This window comes from Vombatus ursinus, unplaced genomic scaffold, assembly GCF_900497805.2.
Source record: "Vombatus ursinus unplaced genomic scaffold, bare-nosed wombat genome assembly UNPS02009205.1, whole genome shotgun sequence".
NCBI classification, from domain to species: Eukaryota; Metazoa; Chordata; class Mammalia; order Diprotodontia; family Vombatidae; genus Vombatus; species Vombatus ursinus.
The window spans coordinates 27,389,269-27,409,023 of NW_020948983.1; the positions used below are offsets into that span (position 1 = coordinate 27,389,269).

The 19,755-nt window shown below is 38.4% G+C and overlaps 1 pseudogene; it reads right to left on the reverse strand.

Annotated features, from left to right (window-relative positions):
• Window positions 1–10,729: 10,729 nt before the first annotated feature.
• On the reverse strand, window positions 10,730–18,975 carry LOC114035660 (annotated as a pseudogene).
• Between the last annotated feature and the right edge of the window lie 780 nt (window positions 18,976–19,755).

A 19,755-nucleotide genomic window follows, 5' to 3' on the forward strand; every position in this document is an offset into this window, starting at 1 on the left:
TCAAATAATATGCCCCATCTTCTTGATCTGCATTTTCACTGGTTTTCTTCTCCCTTTTCATTTCTTTCTCCTGGCTTCTTTCAAGGCCCTGTTAAACTCTCACCTCTACAAGATTTTGCAAGTCCTCTTTAATGTTCGTATCTCACCTCTAAAATTACCTCCACTTTATCCTGTCTGTAATATCCTTTGTACATAGTTGTTTGCATGTTGTCGGTCTCATTAGAGTATGAGCTCCTTGAGGGCAGTGGTTATTTTTTGCCTTCAATTTTGTATCCCTAGCATTTATCATGGTGCCTACCAAATAGTAGATATTTAATGTTTACTAACTTAACATGATTTGACACCTCCTGCCCCCTCCTGCTTATCCCAAAATAAAATATTTCTGTAGCCAGGATAAGAGTTATATTGTTACTTCTTAGGTCCCCAACAACTTATACACTACAAGATATGACCAAGCATTTTATAGTCTTCACTACATTGGAGGGCTATAGCAAATAATATTATCACCTATACCTTACCCATGGGAACTATATGGCACTGAGAAGAACCAAAGGTCCCTGGTCATGAGCCATTGACCTATATGACTTCCTGTGAGTGTGTGTGTGTGTGTGTGTGTACACATTCTCCTCCTCTATGGCAAGAATGTCAATTCTGGCCTGGTTTTTGGCAACTTCACAGGAACTTGGGGTGATTTTAACAGTTTTGAGTACTGTCCATCTGCTTGTCTCTCCATTCATGGATCTGCTGAATGGCACCCATCCTTAATCCAACAACATTTCTATCATAAAGTGTAACATTAAAACAGCATTTCATAGTACATGGATCAAAAACAAATCAACAAGCACTTATGGACGACCCACTACGTGCAGAACCTCTGTTTATGAATTATAGGGGACACAAATATAAGAAATTGTCCCTGCCTTGAAGGAATTTATAATCTTTTTAAGGAAATGATGCAAACATGTGTAAAGATAAAATTATAAAAAATAATTAAAATGGTTAACTAATACTCCAAGACAATTACAGAAGTGATATCACAAATTAGGAAGCTTGCCAAATTACTTGCAATGTCTATAATTAATATAGGAGTTCAGAAAAGGAGGAGATCACTTTAAGCAGGTAAATATTTAAAGGGATTTGAAACTTTGAACTTGACCTTGAAGGAAAGATATGATTTGAATGGCAGAGAGAAAGGGAGATGGCATTTCAGAATGGAGAGAATGATGGCACAAGAACAGGAAAGTACAAGATGTGTTTGAAAAAAAAAGATTTGTTAGAGTGAAGGATATGTCTATAGACAAGGCCTTTCCTCAACTTGACCATATGTGTTTCTTTCAGTTTTCTCTCTCCTATATGTATTCTCGTCATCTAACTGCATCTTTCTGATGCAGTTAATGTACTGCTTACTTCTCTGTAAGGTTTTTCCAGCCTTCCCTACTTACAATACTAACATAAGTAGCCCCTGACCTCAGTGCCTGATGCATGATGAAATAAACAGAGCCAAGAAAACAATATATATGTTACTACAACAATGTTAATGGAATGAACTATTATGCACAAAAAAAATCAAACATAAATGTAACAAAATTATAATGATCAAGCAGGACTGAAATGAAGAGAGATGAGAAGATGCCCCCAACCTATCCCTTCCAGAAGGTGGGATATACATAGGTGTTTTACGTTGTACATGTTTTCAGACTTTTTCAAGATATCAGTCAGTTGGGCTGACTGTTTTTTTCCTCTCTCAAAAATATTGTCATATGGGATGGTTCTCTTCACAGGGGAGGGCAAGGGATATTTGGGATAACTATGGTGATATAAGAAACAGGAAATATCAATAAAAACTAAACAAAACAATTGAGCTCAGATGTGTGTTGTTCTTCATTTGTTTCAGTCATGTCTGACCCTTTTAGGGTTTTCTTGGCAGAGATACTGGAGTGGTTTGCCATTTCCTTCTCCAAATCATTTTGCAGATGAGGAAACTGAGACAAATGGGTCAAGGGACTTGTCCAGCATCACACAGCTAGTAATTGTCTGAGGTTATATTTGAACTCATGTTCTTCCTGACTCTTGATCCAGCGCTCTATCTACCCTGCCAACTAGTGGCCCTAAGTGTTTAGTATTTGACATTTATCGAGGTGTAAATGCTCAACCTGAAATTTTAATAACCAGCTTTCATGCACTGGCTCCACCATGCCTCTGACTGTGGATCATAGAATGTTAGAATTGGAAGGAAACATCTTTCTCAACACCAGATTTGTCTTTGTATAATCCTGCAGAGGGACTGACTTTAATGCCCAGCGCCACCACTTACCACTTGTATGACAATAGACAAGTAATTTAACTTTTCTTGTCTTCAGTTTCTTCAACTATAAAATGATGGGGTTTGAACTAGATGATTCCAAGCTTCCATCCTGTTCTAAATCAATAATCCTACAATCTCCTCACTTTCATTCTAAGACTTTTTTCCATTACACTGTAGAAAGATGACCACTATTGACTCTCTGCCAGCAGAACATATGCTTTGAATGGCCTTTCTAGGCTTGGGAGTAGTGTTGCTCTGAGTCACCCATACTCTCTTCCCCTTTCTCCTCTTTTGATCAAAGGCACAGATTTATGAGACACATGTCTGGGGTTAGAGAAGCAGCCTGTGGCCTTGGAACAGAAGCTTTCTCAGGCCATATGGGGAATCACAGTCATGACCTTGGCCAAATCTGTATCTTGCACTAAACAATTGATTCCAACCCTGAGAACATTACAGAACTCTCAGTGTGTTTCATTATGCTTGTTGCCATCAAAATGTGCCCAGGAAAAGTCAATATTCTCAGCCTAATCCCTCTACATTCCATTTTGGTTTCAATGCTGCTCCACAGAGGGGGACCAAGTCTGTTTTAATTTCCTTGCTGATCTAAAGCTGCCAAACTGTCAGATTTCTTATCTTCATCAGTCAGACAATCTAACTTTGCTACGTGAAGTGTTGAAAATTCTCATACTGCTCCTGTATTCTGACAGCAGAGATGACACTGATGTGTGGCTGATTCCCCCTTCCTCACTCCACCATCATTTTTCACTTTTTTCCTCTATTATTTTTGATCTGTTACCAGGAACCACAGGGAAAGAAATAACATTTTTGTTAGAACTTGGTAAAATATGCCATCTTTTATATATGAAAATAATGTGCCTTATTCTCTGTCAAGAAGATATGGGTTTTGCACTATTTTTCTAGGAATGGGGATGGATTTGAGCTGAGCTGTCTGTCCTCTCATACTTTTTTCTGTGCTATGACCAACAACACATGCTTTTGAGATGGTTGGTTGGAGTTAGGGGTGAAATCTTGTCCATGCAAAAGAGCTTTTCTCTGTGGGAAGTTAATTAGACTGGAAAGAGGGTGAACCCATGACTGGAGTTGGTCTTAGGCAAAATTGTGAAGTAGGGACTTTGTCAAGCTTTTTTTAGGTTCCCTTCCAGGAGTCTGCTCCCCCCCTTGCCCCAGGACTCAATGCCCTCTAGCTCCTTATGATACTCCTTCATTAAATCTATTCTCATCCAGCTGCCACTTGGAAAGGATCTGGTGAACTAATTCATACTAAGGTATAAGGGATCAATAATGGCTTCATAAATTACCTTTCCCATGTGAATTTGTCTTTTAATAGGGGAAAAGCATTGAATAATGGAAACAACACTGTAATAGAATGGGTTTTAGTCCAAGTCTGGTTATTGGCTAACTGTGCACCATTGGACAAAGCATTCAAATTCTCTGAATCTCAGTTTCATTACCTATAATGTAAAATAAAAAAGTTGGATTAGATGAATTCAATGATCGTTTTCAATTTTATATTTTTGATCCTCCTCTGGAAAATGAGGGATTGGATTAGATGATCTCCATGTAAGCTAAAATGTTCTAGTTTTATGATTAGATCAAGAGGAAGATACTTTCTGGGGTACAGGATCTTTCCAATGCTCCTCAAATTGTTGGATGTGATCAAATTATTCTTGTGAATAATGATAGTTCTCTCATGATTTTTTTTAGTCATCAGTACCATGTTCTAACCAATAAGGCTAACTGTCCCAGTCCAGTTGTCTAGATCTATGTATATGATGATATCTAGAAGAGATTCATTGGACAAGTCTTATACAGTCTACCTCCTTATTTTTCTTATCTACAACTTTTTTTTTTGACCTTCATAGCCACCACTCCAGTTCAGATTCTCATTCCCTCTTCCCAGCACTACTGCAGTAGTTTCTTAATTGATCTCATTGACTCCAGCCTCTCCCCTTCCCAATTCATCTTCTACACAAATGCCAAGTTATTAATTCACGCTCCCCTCCCCCAATTATTTTATGTTTATTTTTGTACATATTTTGTTTAATATAGGTGACACTGATAACCACTCATTGGGAAATCCTAAACTCACCCTAGCAATTTACATGAGCCCCAGTGTGCAGAAGTGTTGAGCAAATGTTTTAAAAAATCACTTTGGCAGCTGAGTGGAGGATGGACTAGAGTGGACTTGAGGCAAAGTGACCAACCAGCAGCCTATTGCTATAGGTCAGGCATGATTTTCCTGAAGTGCAGGGCTGACCATGCCACTTCCCAGTATTCAATAAACTCCAGTGACTCTCTATCAGTTCCAGGATAATATACAAAATCCTCAGTTTGCTTCTCACAGCGTTTCATAATTTAACCCCTTTTCTCTACCTTTCCAGTCTTCTTGTGCCTTCACTTCTACCTCCCACCTTCTTTTCCCACATGTACTCTTTGATCCAATGACACAGGCCTCCTTGCTGTTCTTCAAACAAGACGCTCCATCTCTTAGGTCTGGACGTTTTTACTAGCTGAAGTCCATGTCTGGAATGCTTTCCCTCCTCTTCTTCACCTTCCAGCTTTCTTCAGGTCCCAGATAAAATCCCACCTTCTGTAGAAAACCTTTCCCAATCCCTCTTAATTCTAGTGCCTTCCCTCTTTGGATTATTCCCTATATAATAATAATAATAATAATGCTAACGTTTATATAGCACTTACTATGTGCTAAGCACTTACAATTATTATCTCATTGGACAAACTGAGGCCTGGGAAAGATCTTAGCTTAAAGAGGCCAAGGTCTCCCACAGCATCCTGGGCCATTGCAGTTGTCTTGACCTATGGCCTTGCCACAAGACTCTGACGACTGTGAAGGAGGGAGTGAGGCACAGTTCTGCCTCACTTAAATCCAATTCACTCACAAGTCAAGATATTACCTTCTTGATGTTATTGGTCCTCTTTGAGAAAGAACGACAGACAAGAAAAGATTCTCACAACAACCCTGAAAGGTAGGAACTATTGTTATCCTCATTTTCCAAATGAAGAAACAGAGGTAAACAGAGGTTAAGTGACTTGCCCGGGGTCATATAGATAGTAAGTGTCCGAGGATGAATTTGACCTCTTCCTGACTCCAGGCCTGGCACTCTATCTGCTGTGCCACTTACCTGCCCCATGTTTATCCTCTATATAGCTTATTTGTACTTGCCTGTTTGCATATTCTCTCTCCAATTAGATTGTGAGCTCTTGAGAACAGGAATTGTCTTTGTCTTTTTTTGTATCCCCAGCACTTAGCACTGTTTCTGAAATGTAATAGGTGCTTAATAAATGCTTATTGAAGAACTAAAATGCCTTATTCTTTCTATGGTCACCTGAAAGTCAATGAGCTTTTCTCTTTCCCTCTACTGGTGGTGAAGATTCCTCAAGTGGCATATGAATTTTTGTATCTACCCAATTAGAGGGGCAGCTAAGTGGAGCAGTGGATAGAGCACCGGCCCTAGATTCAGGAGGACCTGAGTTCACATCCGGCCTCAGAACATAACACTTACTAGCTGTGTGACCCTGGGCAAGTTACCTAACCCCCATTGCCCAAAAAAAAACCAAAACCAATTAGAAATTAGTTCTGAGCCCTCACTCACTGTGAAATCTTGATGCCTTTTTGAAATTGTTGTATTTCAATTAATGAGACTTACATTGTGGATTCAGCCTGGAGAATGGAATCAGTTCTACACAGGGGCAAACATGTTTGGATACGTCATGTAACATTTACCCTTAGCTTAAAATTATAAGAGATTTACAGTAGATAAGAACACAATATAGAGTAAAATAATAAAATCTCCACGAAGTGTCTATCAGTCTGCAAACTCCCAAACTCCCTCTGGACACAGGATTGATCTGGACCCAGGTACTCCAGACAATGTGCAATTTGAATTTGTTTAGTTCTCCACTATCAATTCCCTCCAGGTGGGCACAGAAGTGACTGCTTGATACTTGATTTACCAAATGAAGAGGCAGAAATTCTGAAAGAGTTCTAAGCCTTACACTGCCAGGTGATGAAGCCTTAGACTCCCAGGTGATGGATTCTGGACCCAGGTGGATTCAGAAGACTGAAGCTTCCAACACAAGTGATATTCTCAGTCTTGGCTGTTTTGTACCAGAAAGATCCTCTGCCCTTGTCTGGCATAGCTAGACCATCACTGATCAGGGCAAGCAGACTCAGCTGCCATCCTCTGAAGGCCTCACATCACAATTTTCTCTCTTGATGTCTCCTTCAGTCTTGATTGTAATATTTCACTATTTTGCTCCTACACTGTGTGTCTCTCCCTCACTTGCACTTACTGCCCTCAGTTCTAATCTATTTCTTCCACACTGCAAGGAAAGGGACAGGCAGACAGAGGGAATGGTGATGCATTTGTCCTTACTTATCTGTGTATTTTTGTTTTAGCCCCAAGCAGAATGGAAGCTCTTTGAAGTCAAGGACTATTTCCTTTTGTCTTTGCATTTCTACACCACCCTTCCTCACTTAAATCCAATTCAATTGCAAGACATGGCATCACCTTCCTGATGCCATGGTCCTTTTCAGGAAAGAAGGACAAACAACAACCTGTAAGAATGAGTTGCCCCACTGGGGACTCAACTGGCCAGTTCTAGCTGGCCAATGCAGCTCCTCTCCTTCTCCCTCTCCTTTTCCCTCTCTCTCTCCTTCCTTTCCCTCTGTCCACATAGGGTATCATACCCTTAACTATGCTCTGCTCAAAGGAATGTATATTTTTATCACAAACCTCAAAGGATATGTTGGAGTTTATGGGCTAGATTAGTTTCTTGAGGACCACACCTTAAACCCAAATCACTCTGGCTCTCATCGATTGGCCAACAATAGGTCCCAGACCAAGCCATCTGGTCATTGTTTGGGCCCTGATGTCTCAGAGTGAATGTAAATAGCAACTGTTTCTGTTTTGGCCAGAAACCCTGAGGGTCTTCCTCTCCCAGATTGATTTTTTTTTTAACTAGGTAAAAGAGGCCATTCTCTGCCTCATTTCTTACCTAGCCTTAATCACTGAATTGGCATTGCCTTAGACAAACTGAGACCTGAAAAGATTTTAGCTTTAAAAGGCCAAGGTCTCCCACTGCATCCAGGACCATCTCCAGTTGTTCTGATCTATATCTGGCCGTTGGACTCAGATGGCTCTGGAGGAGAAAGTAAGGCTGGTGACTTTGCACAGCCCTCTGTCACTTAAATCCAATTCAGTTGCATATGATGGCATCACCTTTCTGAAGTTGTGGTCCTCTTCAAGAAGAAGGACAAACAACAACAACAATGACCTCTAGAATCTAGCACATAGTAGGTATTTAATAAATACTGATTTAATTGGGTTTGTGCTCAAATCCTGCGATCTGTGTGACCTTGGGCAATTAACTTAAGATCTCCATTTCCTCATCTGTATACTAAAATGAGGAGCTGAAATAGATGGTTCCCGAGGCCCCTTTCAGCTCTCAATCTATGATTGCAAACAATTAAGTCCTTGCTTAAACAGGATACTAAATTCTATTACCATTAGCAAAGGCATAGAGGATAGGTCCCTATTCATAAGTTGATTATTTTCTAATTGTAGAAGCTAGGCATACATTCCTAAACAAACTGAAAAAAAAAATAGGCAGTGTATAATCAAGCTTTAGACGGTAAAATAAATACAGACTCAAAGTGCTATAGAAAGCTCTGAAAGACAACCATTCTAATACTGGGTGAGTGATTGTTGCTAAGGAGACCATTGCCTTTAAATTGATCAGCAAACATCTAGCAGCTGGTGATCTCTGTGGAGGAGGGGGGACTTCTTCTCTGGGACGGGAAAATGACTACCTTCTTTTTCTTGAAATAAAAAGCCAGAGAGATTCACTGAGCTAAGCATGACCACACTACCAACTTCTTTCTCTGTCTTACTATAAGGCATGAGAGGAAACAAAGATTCACAAAGAATATGGGACAGGCCTTGTATCTCAAGCATTTAAAACTTCAGCCAATGGGGAATGATCTGACCACATGCAAATGCTTCAGACCCTGAGAGTATTAAATTCAATTAAAGTCAACAAACATTGATTAAGTATTTACTAAGAACAAAGCTTTGGGAGATGCCAAGAAAAAATATGAAATGGTCTCTGATCTTAAGGAGTTTATATTCACATAATCTCCCAGTGCTTTAAGCAACTGTCTAAGACTGTGACTACCAACCTATGTTGGTAGATGGAATGTTCTCATCTGGGAGGTTCCTATATCAATGAAATCACAGATCCATAACCCTTTTAACTCTCTGGTGCCTGGCACATTGTAGGCACTTAATAAATCCTTGTTCAATTGAACTGGAGACAATTTGAGAAAGGGAAAAAACAGTAAAATTGGGGAAGAGGGTCCAGAAAAGTTTTTATAAAAGATTTGGTATCAAAACCGAACCTTGAAGAAAGCTAGGGGTTCTAAGTGGTAGAGATTAAGGTCAGAGTAAAAGGAAATACATTGAAGGCACTAGCTTAGAGATGGAATGTAAAGATTGGGTGACATCTAGCAGGCCAACCTGGCTATAATATAGAGCACATGAAGGGGAAGCTGGAGCAATATTGTACAGATTTGTAAATCCCAGGCTGAGTTTGTAATCTATCACAGAAGCAATAGAAAGCCACCAAGATTTTTGAGCAAGGGAAAGACCTGTGGTTTAGGAAGATTAGTTTGGCAGAAGCATGGAAGACCCATTAGGAAGTTATTGCATTAGTGCAACTGATAGTTGATGATTGCTGATATTCAAATAGTGGCTATCTAAGTGGAGAGAAGGGAGATGGATGCAACAGATAAGGAGGCTGGATTGACAAGAATTGGCAACTCACTGGATATGGGGTATAAAGGAGAGAGAAGAATCAAGGCTACATCCTAGGATGAGAAACTGGGTAACTGGATGGATGGTGGTGCCTTCAATAAAAACTGGGAAATATGGAGGAGGAGTGAGTCCTGAGTGCTCTCTCTCTCTCTCTGTCTCTCAAAAATAAGAATTTATGTAGTATTAGGTCAAGCTAGAAATAAATTATATATATATATACACATACATATATATATATATATATACACATACTAACCATAAAGGAGAGAATCCTATAGAATATTCAGCTATAATTTCTCTTCTGCATGCTAGTCTTACATTACCAACTGCCTATGGGATAGTTCCAGCTTTCTACCCTTGAGGTGACCCCCATATCCAATGATTCTACTTCCACAACATTCCAACTGCTTTTTCTATGCCTTTGCATAAGCTGTCTTTCATACCCGGAATGGACTGCCTTCATACTTCCAACTCATGGAATCCCTAACTTCTTTTAAGGCTTATCTCAATTACCTCCTCCTATATGAATTCTATCTTGGTTCCTTCTGTTTCTACTGCTTTAGCCTCCAGAAATTACTTTAATATTCATTTATGTATATATATATGTATATATATGTGTATATATATATATATATATATAAACATGTTATTTCCCTCAACATAGTATGAGTTCCTTGAGGACAGAGGTTGTTTTGTTTCTGTCTTTGTATCCCCAGTGCTTACTACAGTCACTTGTACAAAGTAAATGTTTCATAATAGCTTGTTAAATTAATTACTGAATGTATGGTTGCCAAACTGATGAAGTCCCAGAGCTACAAGTAAGATCTATGGTGGTCTCATTCTAAGTTAATAAATTCAGGCTAAGTTAATTCTACTCAAATAGAAGTGAGGAATCTGAGTTAAGCAATTATCAACAATGGCCACAAATTAGGGTGAAAGACATACAGTTATTTGTATTTCTTTAAATATTGCTCTAAATTAAATATCATCTTTTGGAATATGAGTATTACTATGTTTCTGTTTAGCTATTTTAATCCTTATTTTGTGCATATGTGCAAATCATAATTGAAAACAAGTGCATATTACTCACTTTATCTTACTCTCCACTAGCCCTGATAATGGGAAACGTCATTGATTGAACCTTGAGTCCATTATCAAGTCCATTACCATTTGCCTGGTAACAGCACAGCCTAACTACAGACAAAGTACACAGGAGTAAATGAAAAGTTTTTTGTATGTTGGCCCAGGACAGCTGAATAAAAGGGATATAGCAGATGCAGCTCATAGATATTTTTTTTTTGATGGAATTTTAATGTGTCTCTTTTAATAGTCATCATTATCTCTGGTTACAAGCAATTACCCTCAAGGTTGAGTGGCATTGTGCTGAAGGAAAGGATTAGACTCAATCCTTCCATGGCTTGGGGCATGGAGTGAAAAGGCACATAATTTGGCATCAGAGAGGTCTCTGTTGCGGAGATGGGGTTAGGATAGGAGGATGCCAGGTAGCTTGGACAGGAAGGAACAGAAGAACATAGCATTCTCATTAGCAGAAGTCATTTGGGTCCTTAGTCTATGTGGACGGGAGGTGGGCTGAGACGTCATATAGGCTACTAAAACTGCAACAATCCCAGCCCACCAGCTCACTGCTATGAAACCACAAGTTGATCTCTCTCTGGGCCACTTTCACTGAATCTCTGGCATAGACAACATTCTTGCTGATGTGAACTGAAGTCTCCCCGGATTGTCCCGGAGGCAGCTTCTGTCGAGTCAGTGTCTCCTACCACGGCGCTAGAGGTACGGACCACATTGTACCCTTCCCAGACCATAGCGAACACGGGGCCAGAGTTCATACAGTTGATTAAGTTTGGATAGAAGGGCTTCTTCTTTAGGTCATGGTAATGCTCAGCAAGGACTTTCTCTGGGGCCAGCAGCAGCTTTCATGCCCACCAGTTTGAACCCTCGTCTCTCAAAGCACCTGATGACATCTCCAACCAGCCTCCGCTGAACACCAACTGGCTTTACCGCAATCAGTGTCTGTTCCGGGTTCTAGTAAATCCTCCGGGATTGGGGCAGAGCAGAACACAGCTAGGCACTCTTCCGTGGGGCAGGGACCGGAGCAGCTGCCTCGTGCCCAGGGTGAATCTAGTGCCCTGGACTCGGCCGCGTCCCAGAAAGCTCCGCAGCGCACAGCGTGGGAAGAAGCCCAGGTCCCTTCCCTTGCCCTGAGCCCCGGGTGTCCGGGCTGCTCACCCTCAGCCAGGCCCTGTCCCCAGGTAATGGGAGTGTAGGAGGAACGGACGGACAGCGCTCATAGATATGTTTACAGACATATATCAGCATATAGGGGAGAGGCAAGGAATGAAGCCTGCTCCTGTCAAAAACGAAACCTTTGGGGAGATAGATTGAGTTATACAGTGACTTCTAATCTGGTGTTGCTACTAATCCCCAGCTGGACACACCTGAACTTAATTTATCAGTCATCTATCCCCTTAGATTTCAGCACTCCGGAGGAACTCAGGTAGTCTACTAGATTACTCAGTCTACTATATTGCCTTTGATGGACTCTTTCTTGGATAAAAATCACCATCAACATTTCCCATTAAGTGTTAATCCCTCTTCATCCTCTTACCAATAACTATCCTAATCACTGGTTTGTCAGACTTCTCCAAACTCAAACCTCTAAGGAAGTCACAGAAGTTAAAAAAAGAAATCAATGAAGTGAGGAGGCATTCTTAGCACTGTGAAAATATGAAATTTTAGATGTAAAGGACTTATGAAAACTTCTAAATTGTATGACTTGTATACATACATACACATATATGTGTATGCCTGTATACACACACACACACATAATGTATTTCTCAGCACCACATGGAACAAAAATTGACCACAGAGGGCACAGAGATATTACAAATCAATGTAAAAAGACAGAAGTGGTAAATACATCATTGATAGACCATAACATAATTAAAATAGGAATTAGTTCAAGGAACCCAAACAAAAGATATAAAAAACAGATGGAGACTTAAAATGAAATCACAAATAATGGGTGGGTCAAAGAACAAATTGGAGAAATAATAATTACATGAAAGAAAATTATAATGATGAAACAACTCACCAAAATTTCTGGGATGCAAGTAAAGCAGTCTTCAGGGGGAAAGGTATAGCCATAAAAAAACATATATTAATGAAATACCAAAGGAGAGGATTGATGAATTAAATGTGCATTTGAAATAAAATAGAAAACTGGCAAATAAAGAAACCTAAAATAGACAAAAAGGAGCAGATGCTAAAATTAGAGGAGTAAGAAATAAAGAAACCAAAAATCATATAAATGACAAATAAAACTAAAAACTGGTTCTTTGATAGCAAATGAACAATGTGAAATCACAACAAATCAAAAAGAAATAAAAATCATTATCAGAACCTATGATGCACAGTTATAGGCTAACAAAACTGAGAACACAAAAGAAATCCAGAAATAACTTAAAAAATGAAAAAAATCCAAACTAACAGGAGATCAAATAGATTTTTTAAATAATCCAATCTCAGAAAAAGAAATAGAACTAGCTGTAAAGGAACTACCAAAGAAAGGTGGAAGAGGGAGGACTCCTGGTCTTAATGGATTCACATGAGAATTCTATCCAACTTTTAAAGAACAATTAATATCAATGCTTCACAACTTATCCTCAAAAATGAGAAGAAAACACCTTACCAGACTCCTTTTATTAGACATAGTTCTAACATACAAACTATAAAAGGGCAAAGCAAGAAGGACTATAGAACAATATCATTAGTCTAAATTGAACAATTTAAAATAAAAACCCTGTTAAGTAGACTGTAGCAATTCAACCATGAAATCATTCATTATGACAAAGTTGGATTTATACCAAAGATGCAAGGAAGCTTCAACATTAAGAAAAGAATCAACATTAGTCATATTTAAAACAAAAAACATCTAAAAACACATATGATCTCAATCAACTCAGAAAAACCCTTTGACGAAGTAAAACATTCATTCATCCTAAACCTCTACAAAGTGTAAGAACAGAAGGACCTTAAAAAAGAAAATATATATATATATATATAAAACCAACAACAGCAACTCTAAAACCAAAATAATGAAGGGTCTCATGGAAATTTTAAGAAGGTAAGTCTAATTGAGAAAGATAAAATTCACCAAACCTCCCCTTTAAATATATGCTTAGTGATCTTACAAAAAACAAAACAAAACAAAACAAAACTTTTAAAATAGCTCTTGAAATATCAACTTAGCCATATCAACTGCATACACAATACATTTCATTATATTACAGTGTGCATTAGAATGAGAATTCAAAACCCATAATACAAATAGCCTTTCTTCAATAGCCTGGGCAAAGAATTAATGCCTATAGAACAATTCATATTTCAAGGAGTATTTGTTTACTACAAGTGCTAAAAATTAAGACGAGCAAAGCCAGTGATTAATTGGCTATGCATAATGAGTTAAATCTTTGGCACTAGGGATCAGAGTATTCTTTCACTTAACATTAATAAAGATCATAAAAATGCTTAGTGTCAAAGGAGTGGAATGAGAACTAAAGCATCTTTTTTAACTGTAAAAATAATCAGCATGTCACCCTCTGTGTCCATTCTTGAATACAATGGCAACAACTCCAAAGCGAGGAGAGTTAAGCTAACCCCTTCTACCTTATTTCAAGCAAAACTGAGTTCTTAAAAAAGAAATCTATAATTAGGGCTGGGTAAAAGGGTTTTTCCCTGGTGTGTCAAAGTTAGAGGACACTGACAAAACTCATAGTCCTTTAGTAATGCAAAAACAACAGAACTTAACATTTATCCAGGATAGTTACTTAAAATAGCAATCTACCAAATGGTAGGCTTGGATGAGCTCCTACATAATCATGCCCTATTTTATACTCTGGCTCTGCCTATGTCAACCTCCTCTTAATCATACAGTGGGAGTAGGGAGGTGGGGGGGGGGGGAAGGCTTGGTTGTGGTTCTTGCCCAAAGCACGAAAATTTCTAGTTACAGCTCTGCTAAAAACAAAAAAAAACACATCAGTCCTAGAATATGTAACCTCAGATTTTTTTTCAAGTGGAGATTGTTTCATTCATTGTATTTGGATCCCTAGTGTCTAAAATGTAGCAGGTGTTTTAATAAATATTTATTGATTGATTTTAAAAATTGGATTGGTATCTTGATCTTTTCTTTTTATGTCATTTACACTTCTCAATATATCTCCCTCTTTTTTTCTTTCATAATTATCCCTTGTAATGAAGGACAAAAAAGAGAGGAAAAAAACAACAATTCAGAACAGCTAACCAACACACATAAACCAACTATATACAATGTTTGATACATGTATTTCCTCACCTCTGCAAAGAAAGGAGGTGCAATCTCATTTCTATTTGTTGGCTCAAACTTAGCCATTATAGTTTCACAGTATTCAATTTTGAGTGTTCAAAATTTGAACAATCAAATCCATTGTTGTTCATTCCATTTGCATTGATCTAGTCACTTTATACAGTGGTTTTTTCCTCTAGTTCTACTGATATCGCTTTGTGTCAATTCGTGTTAGTCTTCCCAGGCTTTTATATATTCATCAAACTATCCTTTCCTGTAGTGTGCATTCATGTACCACAATTGATTTCATCATCACCCCAATTGAAGGGTATTGATTGTTTTTCATTTCTTTGATACTACAAAAAATGCTGCTAGAGCATTTTTGTGCATATGGGACATATGAATTAGCAATTAAGTGAGATCAATGAAAACTTGGGAAAGAGCTGTTTCAGTTGAACGATGTAGCTAGAAACCAGACTATAGAGAGTTAAGAAGTGAGTGAAAGGAAAGGACATGGGCGGAACAGTTGTTGTATTGTTAGCTGGTGGGAATAGATGAATCAAACAAGCTCTGTTTTTTTTGAAGATAGAGGAGGCATAAGCATATTTGTAGGCAATAGGAAGGAAATAAGCATTTATTAAGTGCTTACCATGTCCAGCACTGTGCTAAGTGTTGTAAGAACACTCACATTGATGAGAGGCCCACTAAAGAACCAGGACATCATCATCATCATCCTCATAGCTAACATTCAACATAGCACTTACTATGGGCCAGGAACTACGCTAAGTGTTTTACAATTATTATGTCATTTGATCCTCCTAACAACTTGAGAGGTAGGAGCTATTATTGCTTCCCTTTTATAGTTGAGGAAACTGAAGCAGATGGAGGTGTCTCCCCAGGGTAATATAGCTGCTAAGTGTCTGAGGCTAGATTTGAACTCAGGTCTTCCTGATTCCAGGCCCAGGACTCTATCCATTGCACCACAATAAACTCTTGTTGAAATAAGCTAAATAATATCTAAGTTAAAGATGAACTGGAGAAAAGCAGTTCTAGAGCCAGGAAGACAGGAAGATCAGGTACGAAGGCCATTTTATTAGGTCTGGTAAGAGGTAAAAAGAGCCTGATCTAACAGGATGACAGTATGAATAAACAGAAGGGGAATGATATGAGAGATGACGTGAAGGTGAAATCAATAGAACTTGACACTTGATTAGATATTGGAGCAGACAGAAATGGAAGAGCCAGAGATATCTCTAAGATTTTGAGTCTGGGTAACTTGGGGAGTCATCTTCAACAGTAGGGAATTTGGTAGGAAGTACAGGTTTAAAAGAAAATGATGAATTCTATTTTCCTATGTTCACTTCAAGGCACAAGTGGGGCATCAGGGTGGTGATGTCAAGCAAGTAGTTGAAAATGTGAGACTGGAATTTAACGGAGCGATTGAGGCTGGATATATAGATGTAAAAATTGAAGTCACAGGAGTAGATGAGATAACTGCATAAGAGAATATAAAGGGACATCAGGGCCTAGGGCAGCAGTGGGAAACCTGTGGTCTTGAAGCCACATGTGGCCCTCTAGGTCCTCAAGTGTGGCCCTGTGAATCTAAACTTGTTCTGTGAAGTTTGGATTCAGTCAATGAGCAGCTCTTGAGGACCTAGCGGGCCCCATGTGTTCTCGAGGCTGCAGATTCCCCATTCCTGGCTTAGGGTGTGGGAGGAGGAAAGTAAATCAGTAAAGGAGATTGGGAAGGAGCAGTCAGCTCCTTCAGACAGGGGGAGGACCAGGAGGAAACACGGTTAGGAAGCCAAGGGAAGAGAGGTAATCTAGGAGGAGAGAGTGGTTACTAAAGTCAGATGCTAAAGAAAGATCAAGGGAGATGAGAACAGAGAAAAGTCCCCAAGTTTCAATGAGATCATCTGTGACCCAGGAGAGGGAATCTCAATAGAGTGGTGGGGATAGACTCTAGATTCTGCATAGGTAATTGAAGATCAAATGAGTGGTAAAGAAGTAGGGATACATATGGACTCTTCCTCCTAGAAGTTTAACAGTTGATGGGACAAATAAAATAGAAAAACAGCTCAAATAGCTGAATGAAGAAAAGTACTTTTATGATAGGAAATACCTGAGCATGTTTTTAGTTTTTAGGAATCAGGAAATGAGACAATTGATATGAACAGATAAAGGATAAGGGAAAGTGAGAATGAATGATGAAGGTCCTTGAGGAGGTGTGGAAGGATAAGATCAAGGATACAAATAAAAAGGTTAGCCTTTCTATTCAATAAACATTTTTTTTAAACACATACTACGCGTAAGCCACTAGGAATACAAGAAAAAAAATTCAATAATCCCTGCCCTTAAGGCATTTGCCTTCTACTGGAGGTAGAAAACTTGTGCACAGATAATAGAAGGTAATTTAAGGAACACATAATCAGGAAAGGAATCCCCTGGGGGAATCAGGAAAGGCTTCAAGTAGGAGATGGAAACTGAGTTTAGCCTTAAATAAAGGATTCTAAGTTTCAGACATGGAAAAGAATACATTCCAGAAATAAGGGAGAGCCTGAGGAGGACACAGAGACAGAAAATGAAGTTCAGTTATGAAATAGCCATGCTAGCTGTAACACAGAGAGAATAGAGGAATGCAGTATGAAAAAAATAGAAAATATTGGTTGGAACCAGATTGTGGAGGACTTTAAATGCCCGGGCAAAGGTGATTGATTTTAGAGGCAATTCAAGTTTCATTTACTGGACCTTTTTGAACATGGGAGTGACATGAAGGTCATAAGATCTGGCTCTGCCGCTTGTTACTTGTATCCCCTTAGGCAAGTCAATCAGTAAGTCAACATTTATTAATTGCCTACTATGTGCCAGGCACAATGCTAAGTACCAGTGATACAAAAAATATCACATGACTTCTCTACACCTCAAAAGATGTTTGAGGCATAGAAAAAGTAGGTGGGGAGGGAGGCGGAGAAAAATTCAAAACTCAAAAGTTTATGAAAGTGATTGTTGATAATTCAAAATAAATTAATTAAAAATTTTAAAAAATAGAAAAAAAATTCTTTCAAGTGTTTGTGTAGGAAGGTCCTTTGAAAAGAGAAAATAAATAGCAATTAGATATATTGAAAATCTAGTGGCAGATTTGCATTCTGTAAAAAAAAATACAAACAAAAAAAAAAGAGAGAGTTGGGTCCAGAGTTAAACAGAAGAAGAATGAACTCTATTATATATTGCATTTGGGAAATTATGTAGTGCTGCTCCCTGCCATGAATATCTGCTGTCTTCACACTAATATTCCTTAAGTGATGCTATATGATTACAAATTTTGAAACACCATGATCTCAAAAGAACTATACATAGTACTATATATACCAAACAATAGAGAGTGAAAAAGTTCTCCCATTGCAAGTGAGGTAACTCAACTCAAACAAGAGTAAAAATCCTATATCTCACACAAGGGAGACATAACAGGTATGAATCAGCTATAGCATTTACCAATGATGACTTCAACTCAAGAAACAGCATTAAAGATAATAACTGAACATGTATAATCTATATCAAATTGCTTGCCTTTTCAAGGAGGAGGGAGAGGAGGGAGGAAGAGAATTTGGAATTCAAAATGAAAAAGAGTTGAAAATTTTTGTTTACATGTGATTGAGAAAAAATAAAATTAAAAATTAAAAAAGGTGACTTCAGAGCACTTTTAATGATGTCTGTCACATTTTATGAAATCTGGAACAGGCATAAAAATGCTAACTATGGCTATTTATATCAAATACTTAGACCAAATATGATGGTTTTGATGATATCAATAATGAGAATAGGTTACTATAGAAATGCTAAGAAATCCTAATTTCTGTTGTTTAAGCCCAGATATGAAAAAGCATCAGTATTTCTGATCTAACTGTTATGAGTTGGCAAAATGTTGGAAAGTATGATAATTATTAATAATGATAATAATTAACATTTATATAGCACCATGTGCCAGACACCATACTAAGCACTCTATAATTATTATCTCATTTGTTCTCACCAAAACCCTGAAAAGAAGGTGCGATTATTATCTTTATTTTATAGATGAGGAAACTGAGGCAAACAGGGTTAAGTGATTTACCCAGGATTACGCAATTACAAAGTGCCTGAGGCCATATTTGAACTCAGGTCATCCTGACTCCAGGCTCTGCACTCAATCCACTACACCATCTAACTGCCTGAGTTCAGATCTGACCCCGGGCAAGTCACTTCACCCCATTTGTCTCAGTTTCCTCAACTGTAAAATGAGCTGGAGAAGGAAATAGCAAGCCGCTCCAGTATCTTTGCCAAGAAAATTTGAAATGGGGCATGAAGAATCAGACAGGATTAAAATGACTGAACAACAAACACAACACTTAATTTTTGGTTCAAGAAGCCTCCTTTGATGATCTCAGTTGTCAGCTTCCCCTAAAATACTGACCATTGTCATCAGCATCCATCATGCCTTAGAATTTCGGTTTAAATACCACCTATGATGCTTTGTACTCCCTAGGTGGCATAGTGAATACCACGATGGACTTGGAGTCAAAAGACCTGAGTTCAAATCCTACCTTAGATACTTACACCTGTTTAACCTTGGGCAAATTACTTACCAGTTTTCTCATCTTTAAAATGCAGATATAATAACACCTATTTCCCAGGGTTGGTGTGAGGAGAAAATGAGGTAATACATGTAAAGTATTTTGTAAACTTTAAGTGCTATATAAATTTTTTAAAATTATTATTATTGTCATTATTATTATTATTATTATTACCTATGTGACCTTGGACAAATTACTCAAACTCTTTATGCCTCAGTTTCCTTATCTATAAAAATGAGAGGTTTGCACTGTATGCCTGGCCTCTGAGTTTCTTTCCAGCCCCAGAGAGCTATGTCCCTATGATTCTATGCCTAAACATGACTATTTCCAGGTTTGTTTCACTGATCGACAATGGTTTTGACTCTGGTCTTTCTTGCTTAATGTGTAGGGATGTTTCTTATATAAGTGAAATGAACAAGAGGATTTTATAGACTTTTAGAACAGACTTTTCTCCATCTTAAAGTGTAAGCACAGAAAGATTGATAAGAGGAGTCCCTGATCAATGGGATGAATCCCTTCCTTTCCTACCACTCCTATGGACCCACATGGCTCCAGAGGAGAGACTGAGGCTGGTGATTTTGTGCAGCTCTGCCTCACTTAAATCCAATTCACTTGCAAGTCCAGATATAACCTCCCTGA